We start from the raw sequence: 9,086 nt of genomic DNA, 5'->3' as shown, positions 1-9,086 counted from the left end.
CAGAAATTCTTTGCCTGTGCCAATATCTTGAAGGGTTTCTCCAATGTTCTCTAATAACTTAATGGTGTCAGGACGTAGATTTAGGTCTTTAATCCACGTTGAGTGGATTTTTGTGTAAGGTGTAAGTAGGGGTCTTGCTTCATGCTTCTGCACGTGGAAATCCAGTTTTCCCAGCACCATTTATTGAATAGACTGTCCTTGCTCCAGGAATTAGTTTTAGATCCTTGATCAAATATAAGTTGGCTGTAGATGTTTGGGTTGATTTCTGGTGTTTCAATTCTGTTCCATTTAAATTCATACATAGTTTTTATTTTTTCTTTTAGTTTTCTTTAATACCAATCTCTGACATTATAAAACTTCATTTTTGCTTTTTGTCCTTCGAGAATTTCTAAATATAAATTGAGTTAAAAGAATGTTCCAAAATCTGATATTTCATTAAAAGGCATTAAAATGTTTCTTAGGCATGAACGGATCCACTAGTCTTTTAGTTGTGGTTGTTTGGGGTTAACTGATGAAAAGAAACCATGTAGGAAATGGCTAACAAACTGAGACTATCCTCACATGCCAAAATGCCACTATTTTTATTTCATTTGTGTCTTGGTTGGTCTGGAGGATCCTCTGCTGCTGGGTGGGCATGAGGTGTGCACTACAGGCAGGATCCTGGGATCGAGTTGCTGTACTCTACAGTCTCCATCTTGAGGATATAGGATATTATGCTATCAAAGCATTGCAAATGGGATCAGTAAAAAAATCTTCTGTTATGTTGGATCCCATGAACCTGGATGCTGGCAGGAAGACAAGAATCTGGGCCAATTGGTAGGTGTGTTCCAAGTAGGTTTTCTGAATATAACCCTGCGACTCCATCTGTGCCTTTTCCTGAAATTTTTTGGCTTGTTCAGTCAAACGTGGATGCTCAGGACTAAAGAGAACTATAACTTTAAGGTATGTATACTCATAGTTGCCTATATCCAGCTTTGCCATGCGGTTACAGAACTCCTACAGCTTCCAGATGTGCTCCATGACCTGTTTTATCTAGTAGATGGAGAGTGTGTCTTCCTGGATGCTGTTATGCAGGTGGTTTATAATGGCAGCCAGAATGGTGGATAGTGTTGGGAAGCAAGACATCAACAGCACTGACAACTTGGAGGCTCTTGTCTAACATGGCCAAAAGACCCTTGAGGAAGGGAAGAGGGGGCTGCACACAATGAACTCTGTCCTAGTTTCACAGAACACTGCATGGAGCAATAGGGAATTTGGCTGTATGAGAAGTGCACAACATCCTCCTTTCTCAATATTGTGGGTGATTTCATGTCTGTTTCCTCTCTGACGACCTAAATCCTTACTGTAGTTATAGTTTTGTGGAAAACAAAGCCTCCCTGTCAAACCTCTCATACCAGACTCCATATTTCTTGTTTGAAAAAAAATTGGCTGATCTAAAGAAGATAGTCCCAGAGTCTTCACTCAGTGCCTTTGATCATTTTTCTACAGTATTTCAGACTCACTGGGTTGCTGCTTGAGAAAATAAGCAGCATAAGTTTTGCTCAATGTGGGGCTGGCACAGTTTGCATTTGCTATCTTTTCATCATCTGTAGTGCACTGCCAACCCCTGCTGCTCACTGCAGCTGTAGTCCTTGCCTTAGTCTTTCCTGCTTCTGATTGGGACAGAGGACTCATCCTGGCACACAGCACTTTCAGAGAGGAGAGAAATTCACCATGGCAGTTTGGGTAAATAGGGGTAACTGGTCCCATAAATACAGGTAGTCATGGGAAATTCAGCCACTGTGGAAAGAAGGCATTTCATAGCTATGAGAAAACGTATGCTAAAGACAAGAGGAGTAAAGTGTTCACATAGTCAGTTTCAATGCCTTTCGTAAATTACTATTCTAAGGGCCACCACCAAATATATAGCTTCTTCCTTTACAGTGGACTTCAGATACCACCACATGGGTTGAGCAGTGGCCCCTGAATGAAAACTAAAGGCTTTTCAACATTTGGTTGAGGAACCAATTAAAATTGGGACCTCAGAGCTCTTAATAAAGTCATGAATAAGATGGGCACTTGAAGCCTGCACTCCTAGCTCCTCCTGCTATCCCTGCTCATTACCATATCATTTTGGAACTAAAAGATTGCTTTTGCTCTATTCCTCCCCATCCTAAAGACAAAGAGTGATTCACCTTTCCAGTGTAACAGTTAAATAATAGTATCCCTACACCCTGATATCAGTGGACAGTCCTCCCCATGGGAATGAAAAATAGTCTTAATATATGCCAGTATTATGTTAATAAGGCTACACAACCTTTCCTTTGCCTATATCCCACAGTTTTCATTATATGGATGATATATTGGTAGGACATCCAGATGAGGATTATTTAGACAAAGCCTTTTGTGACCTTCAGGGCATGCTGTATAAACAGACTACATAGCACCAGAAAAAGTACAAAAGTAGAAACCTTTACAATATTTGGGAACAATAATTACTGACACAGCCATAAGATCTATAAAACCTCATTTGGAGTTAAAGAAAACTTTAAGGTTAAATGAGCTAGAAAAGCCCTAGGACATATTAATTGGTGTGGACCATATTTTTCCATTACTACTGCTCAAATGAGTCCTTTATTTCAATTATTGGAGGGAGATTCCACTTTAATTCAATAGGAATGGCTACTCTTCATGCTCAGGAAGTACTTTAATTGATAAAGTTTTGGATAAAATGGAACTACATAGATAAAATCCAAGAAAAGGAAATACAATTACTTATAGTCCCTACCAAAAAAAAACAACCTTTGCGAATAATAAGCCAAAATTCAGAAGCAGGCATAGAGTATACCCATCTCTCTCATGTACTTCCTAACTTCATCACACCTTATTTAACTATGACTATGACTCTTAATAAGGAAGGCAGAAAAGTGTCAAGCTATTGCTGGGGTAGAGTATCATACTCTCATACTACATTTAAATAAACAAGAAGTAGAATATCTACATGAAAATGATCCCATAGGGCAAGCTACTCTACAACATTTTCTGGGAAAAATAAACTCCCACTACCCATCTAGGAAGATGCTCACTCACCTTACTTGCAAGACCCATGTTATGCCTCAAATGCTGAGTAGATATGCTGTTCCCCAGGCTGATACCCTATGTACAAATGGTAGTTCTACAGAGACAGCCACAATGACTTGTTATAAATCAAATCAAAAACTTTCTGTCCACAAGACTTGGCATAATATTCAGGGATCAGCACAAATTTTGGAATTAGTGGGTATTCACAATGACTTACAAATGACTTCCCAAGAGGTCAATGTCCTTACTGACCCTTTACAATCCTTATAAACTTCCTATATTAAACCAAAGAATACACCATTTGCAACTATTTTTTTACCTCTCTACAAAAATTTTTTATCACATAATAAGCCTTTTTACATCTTCCATATCAGAGTCCACTCTGGAATTCCTGGACAGCTAGCTGAATAAATGAGGCTACAGACAAACTTACTAGGATAAATATCCAATATTTAGAACAAGAAAAACTCAGTCATCTGTTGCTACATCAAGATCCAACTATGCTAAATCAACAGTTTCTACAATTTACTACTCAGCAATCAAAATGTATTGTCTTGTCTTGCAACCAATACTCTCCATTCTAGCCATTAGGTCTATAAATGTCTGCCAACCCTAGGAGATTTTAAAAAATGCTGTTTGGCAAATGGATGTTACACATTTTCTGGAATTTGGAAAATTAAAATATGTCCATATAACTATAGATACTTATTCTAATGCCTTAATGGCCTCCACTTTGACAGGAGAAACAGCCACACACATGCAATAAGTTGTTGTATTAAATATTTCTTATTTTTAGGCATTAATTTTCAGATTAAAACAGAAAATGGCCCAGTATATTCAGGTCAATGGTTTCAGGACTTCTGCAGGCAGTGAAAAATTCAACATGTCACGGGCATTCCCTATAACAGTATAATTCAAGCTATCATGGAGCACCATCATCAGAGATTAAAGGCACACATATAAAAAAATCACAAGGGGGGAGCCCACTCTCAACATGCATTATTATCAAAAGCCTTACTAACTATTTTTTTTACCTTAAATAACAAACAAGAAGCTCCTATTATGACTCATTGGACCCCATTAGCCTCTTGAACTCCGTTACCTCAGGTACAGTGGAAGGATCTCTAAACTAATCAATGGTGTGGTCCTAGCCCATTACTAACCTGTGGCAGAGGATATGCTTGTGTCTTTCCAAAAAATGAACCCAGATCACAATGGGTCCCTCTCCTACACATCCAATCACACCATACAACAGGGGATAAAGAGGCTACATATCCCCAAAACACTGAGGGAGATCAAAAGTGGGCAGGACATGGAGAGTGCTGAAAGCACTTGTGGAACAAGCCAATAACTTAGGAAGAAGAGAAAGACAGGACATTTCCAAGCCTGAAAATTTATTAATCTTTTAGTGACACCTACGGTCAGCAATGTAAATGTTCAAGGAGTACATCGGGCTTCTGTTCCTTACCCACCTGGTATGCATGTGCTAGAATGGTATCAGGCAGCTCCATATTGGTGTGTAAATGATACAAAGTTATATCCAGGATCTGCATAATGGGATCATGACCCTAAAATAGAACATAAATCTCCTAAGGGAAGTGACAGAGGGACTTGTTAATTATGTTCAATTGGATTGTGACAAAAATTGGAGAGATATATATGTGTCACTACAGCACAATGGAATAGCTCAATGTATAATCTGTCCATGATTAATCAGTACATCTCTGGATGGTGGAGTGTTCAAAATATGCAAGGGATTGTAAATTTGACAAAATGTAATTATGAATTGGCTAAAATTCATGTGGATGCTATCAATGAATCAGTGTTCACAAACCTGATTATAATTTTACTAAAGGCTTACATCAGATAAGTCTGGGGACTCTTACTTTATAGGGTGCTACCATAAATGTTCTTTGTATATTTCTTAAAATAATTTGGTGACTACTATCTAATATTCATAAATCCCTGATGTTCACTGTGTATTATTTACAAAATAAAAACAGTGGAGAAAATGTTAGGGAACAAGACAGCCACAGTATTGACAGGTTTGAGGCTCTGTGTCTGCATGTGGCCAACAGACCCTTGAGGAAGTGAAGAGGGCAGTCCTACCCAAGTGCCTGAAAGGCTTGGACTGAACTGGCCCAGTGCATGGAGAGGAAGAACAGGAAGGACACAGACTTGCAGATGTACTGCACATTGAGGTGCTTCGGCATCAGGCTGGGCATTGTCAGCTTAAACATGAAGTGTGTGTCTGAAAGGAGAGGGCCTTCAACCTCAATGGCAGGTGCTTAGTGGTCTTGTCTGGTGACATGGATGCTCCCTCCTCCACTGGTGTCCATCTGTTTGATCAGGCTTGGTGGCCAGGAGCTGTCTGTGGTATTAAGTGCTTTAGCTAAGGTATCAAATGCCCTGCAATCTCACTTGCAGACTGGCCCTCTAGCTGGATTTCTGAAGTGTAACCATTGTTCAAGGATTCACTTAGGTTGACAAGGAGGTCACTATGTTTGCCAGTGTGCCTAAGCTCCCTGGCTTGTTTCTGCCTTGGAGTAAAGAGAATTGTGCCATCCTGGGCTGCTAGACATTCACAAGCATCCCTGCTCCTTCTATGTCTTGTGGATATCAGAGGACTTCTCAGGTCCTTCTGGATATAGATTTTCTCAGGTGAAGCAGCACAATTGCTCAGTTTCTCCCACTGCTATCAAAGGACATCTGTTTACTCTGTACAGATTCTATTTTAATGCTCATAGCCAAGCATTTTTTCAGCTGGCAAAACTGACAGTGATTGTAGTGATGTTTGCTGATGATGAAGTCTTGGTTGCTCTAGAAATTTTTTTTTTTGCATGGTCCTTTTAAAGAAACCTTTGCAACCTTCACAACTGACAGCCACATAGTGATGGCCAGAGGCTTTGTCACCACAGACTGTACAGTACTCCACCACCTGGAGCTGCTGTAGGTCCATCCTGCCCAGAAATTGCTCCACAGAAGCAGAACCCATGACGACCTGGATCCTGCCAGGAACCAGGTTGGTGTAATGATCTGAAAGCACAGGGAAAGGCTGGCCATCCCTTAGAGATTCTGGTAGAGAGGTCTTTGTAGGTGGTAATTCAACCACTTGTGGGTCCCCATTCTGTAATGAACCAGCCCCTCCATATTTGTAGCCAAGGTGAAGCAAGATCATTCGAGAACCTCAGGATTTGGCACCAAAGTGGCCTGGAAGCAGGTCTCATGTTGGCGGTGGGCAACCCCCAAAGAGGAGGGCAGGGCACAGTGAGACTGGGCCCCCTGAGTAGGTAGATGGCAAGAGCCTGGGGGTGCCACAGGGGTTGTGGGGAAGGAAGAAACTGTTATTGTTTTTGTCAGTGAAAGGTCAGAGTTCTTGACCCCATTGCTGTAGCCACTGCAGCCTGGGCACTGGGAGGAGGAGCACGAATGTTCTTCCTTTTCTCTGTGACAACCATGACAGGCAGTTTTTCTAAAATACATATTTTCCATGATTTCTAATCATATCATCTCAGATTCATTATGCAGATATAGTATGACTTTTTTCCCAATATTAAAACATTCTTTGTGTAGCATGGTAACCTGAATTCATGAATTAATGGTATTTATTTTTATTAGACAATGAAGTCCTATCCCATTTAATAAGCAATGCTCACTTCAACTTTCCCACATAACAGGAATGTCCTGGGAAGAAACCAAGTCAACACTCCTATTAACATTTCACTGATTTTTTTTAGATATACTTATTTAGCTGAAGGTCAGAGTTACAGGGAGAGATACAGAAAGACCCTGAAAGTGTGGGTTCACTCCTTGCAATGTCCAAGGTGGGTCAGGCCAAAACCAGGAGCTTCATCCATGTCTCCCACATGGGTGGTGGTGACCCACACACTCAGGCCATTTTCTGCTGCTTTTTCAGGCCATTACCATGGAGATGGATTAGAAACAAAGCCACCAGAACATAAACTGGCACCTATATGGGGGGCAGGAATTGCTGGTTGTAGCTTTACCCACTATGGCAAAATGAAGGCCCCTATTTCACTGAATTGCAGGAGACAATGGCCAGCTGTACCCAATGCCACCTCAGCTTACTTTTTAGTCTGGGTTCTCTTAGATTATCCTGGAATATTTCATTTTATCTGCAAAATATCCTTCAAAAGGAAGAAAGTTTTAAAGCTAAATCTTTATAGGTTCTAGGTAAACATGCTTGAGTGGAAGGCAGTGTGTTTGTGCACTATGTGTATCACATATTGTGTTGCTGCAGGGGTGGTTTGCTATATAAAGTCCAGGACACCCTAATATTGTGTGGAACATAATTATACTAATATGTATGTTGTTTAACTGAAATTCAAATTCAACTAAATGTTCCATCTTTCTAACTCTGACTGCCTTACTCAAAAGACGCATAAAAGCTTCTCAAATTAACTAATAAAATGACAAACTGCTATCTATGTTGTATCATTGTGGTTATTTCCTTCTTGCTACCAAGTGTGTGAGGTTGCTTGGCTATCATATAAATTTCCACTCTCAACAACCATTTAACCAACTTCCCAGGTTATTACACTGATTCTTTTCTAGTCCTATCTTTAGGCTTCACAAAATGCCTCTCATAATTCTAAGTTGACTTCTATATTATTTTTAATAGAAAACTTTTATTTAATAAATATAAATTTCAAAAGTACAACTTTTGGATTATAGCAGTTCTTTCCCCCATAATCACCCTCCCACCTGCAAACCATCCCATTTCCACTTCCTCTCTCATCTAATTCTTCATTAAGATTCATCTTTAATTATCTTTATATACAGAAGATCAACTCTATACCAAGTGAAGATTTCAGCAGTTTGCACCCACACAGACACACAAAGTATAAATTACTGTTTGAAGACTAGTTTTACTATTAATTCTCATAGTAAAACACATTAAGGACAGGGTTTCTACATGGGGAGCAAGTGCAGAGTGCCTCCTGTTGTTGATTTAAGAGTGTCAATTGTTAAATCAACTCCTACATTACTGTAGTAACATTCTACTGCACAGAAAAACTTCCTTTGTCAGCTGAGGCTATTAGTAATGCTCAAGCTATGATTCCTAATCAAAGCAGAGGAAGGCAGGATCACTGCTTCCATAACAATGACTACAACTCGACCTTTTGAGCCACAGCTCAAGCACCATGACTCTAAGAATAGAATGCCTTGTGTGAGGGAAGATTAGACTGTTTGTGCTCTTTGACCTAGTAATTTCATTTCAGGAATTTATGCTAAGGAAACAAACAAACAAAAAACACAAAAACATACGCAGATGATGTTCCTTACAGGTTTACTTGTAATAGCATTAAATCAACAAATAAATAGAAACAAAAATGGAGGCCAACATTCAAATCTCCATCAGCATAGGATTAGGTATGTCCCAGATGGTGCACCAAACAAGATTAGTTTCCTAATGGGACCTTACCCTACTGTCCAGTCTCAACAAACTATGTGATCTCAAAAAAACACCAAAGACAAAAAAGCTCTCCATGCTTCAAATCCACCAATAGAATCTCATTTTATTTTTATTAATTATTTATTCATTTGAAAAAGCAAAAATTGCATTTTAATTAAAAACAAAAATATATTCATTATATATTAATTAATTATGAACAATGGGTATTTCAAAAGTTTGAGGGAAATAGAATTTAAGCTAAATTTATTTTAGTGGAAGAAATTTTGAAATCTATGTGTATATGTGCTGTTTAAAAAGTAATAGGACATGTTTATTATAAAAATCTATACATAGATTCAAGTCTTTTTCAACAAAAATAATCTCTTAATTCCATTTTGCATGAACTATTTGAAACATCATTGTCTGCATTGTTCTGAAAGATGTACACATTGTAGAATGACCAAACAGTGAATTAACACATATATCATCTTGCACGTTTTTAAGAGGTAGTAGTCCTTAAATCTATTTTTTCAACAACTTTAGAGAATACAATACATTTTTATTAACCATAGTCACCATGTTTCACATTTTATTCATGTCCCAGCTCAAT

General features: G+C 38.8%; 1 pseudogene; it reads right to left on the bottom strand.

Annotated features, from left to right (window-relative positions):
* Window positions 1-646: 646 nt before the first annotated feature.
* Window positions 647-6,238, bottom strand: LOC149119460 (nuclear receptor subfamily 2 group C member 2 pseudogene; annotated as a pseudogene).
* Between the last annotated feature and the right edge of the window lie 2,848 nt (window positions 6,239-9,086).

The sequence above is a fragment of the Oryctolagus cuniculus genome, chromosome Y (assembly GCF_051225735.1).
Source record: "Oryctolagus cuniculus isolate XC-2025 breed Fujian yellow rabbit chromosome Y, ASM5122573v1, whole genome shotgun sequence".
Classification (NCBI taxonomy): Eukaryota; Metazoa; Chordata; class Mammalia; order Lagomorpha; family Leporidae; genus Oryctolagus; species Oryctolagus cuniculus.
The sequence above is the reverse complement of the archived record's forward strand: the minus strand, read 5'-3'. Positions and strand labels throughout refer to the sequence as shown.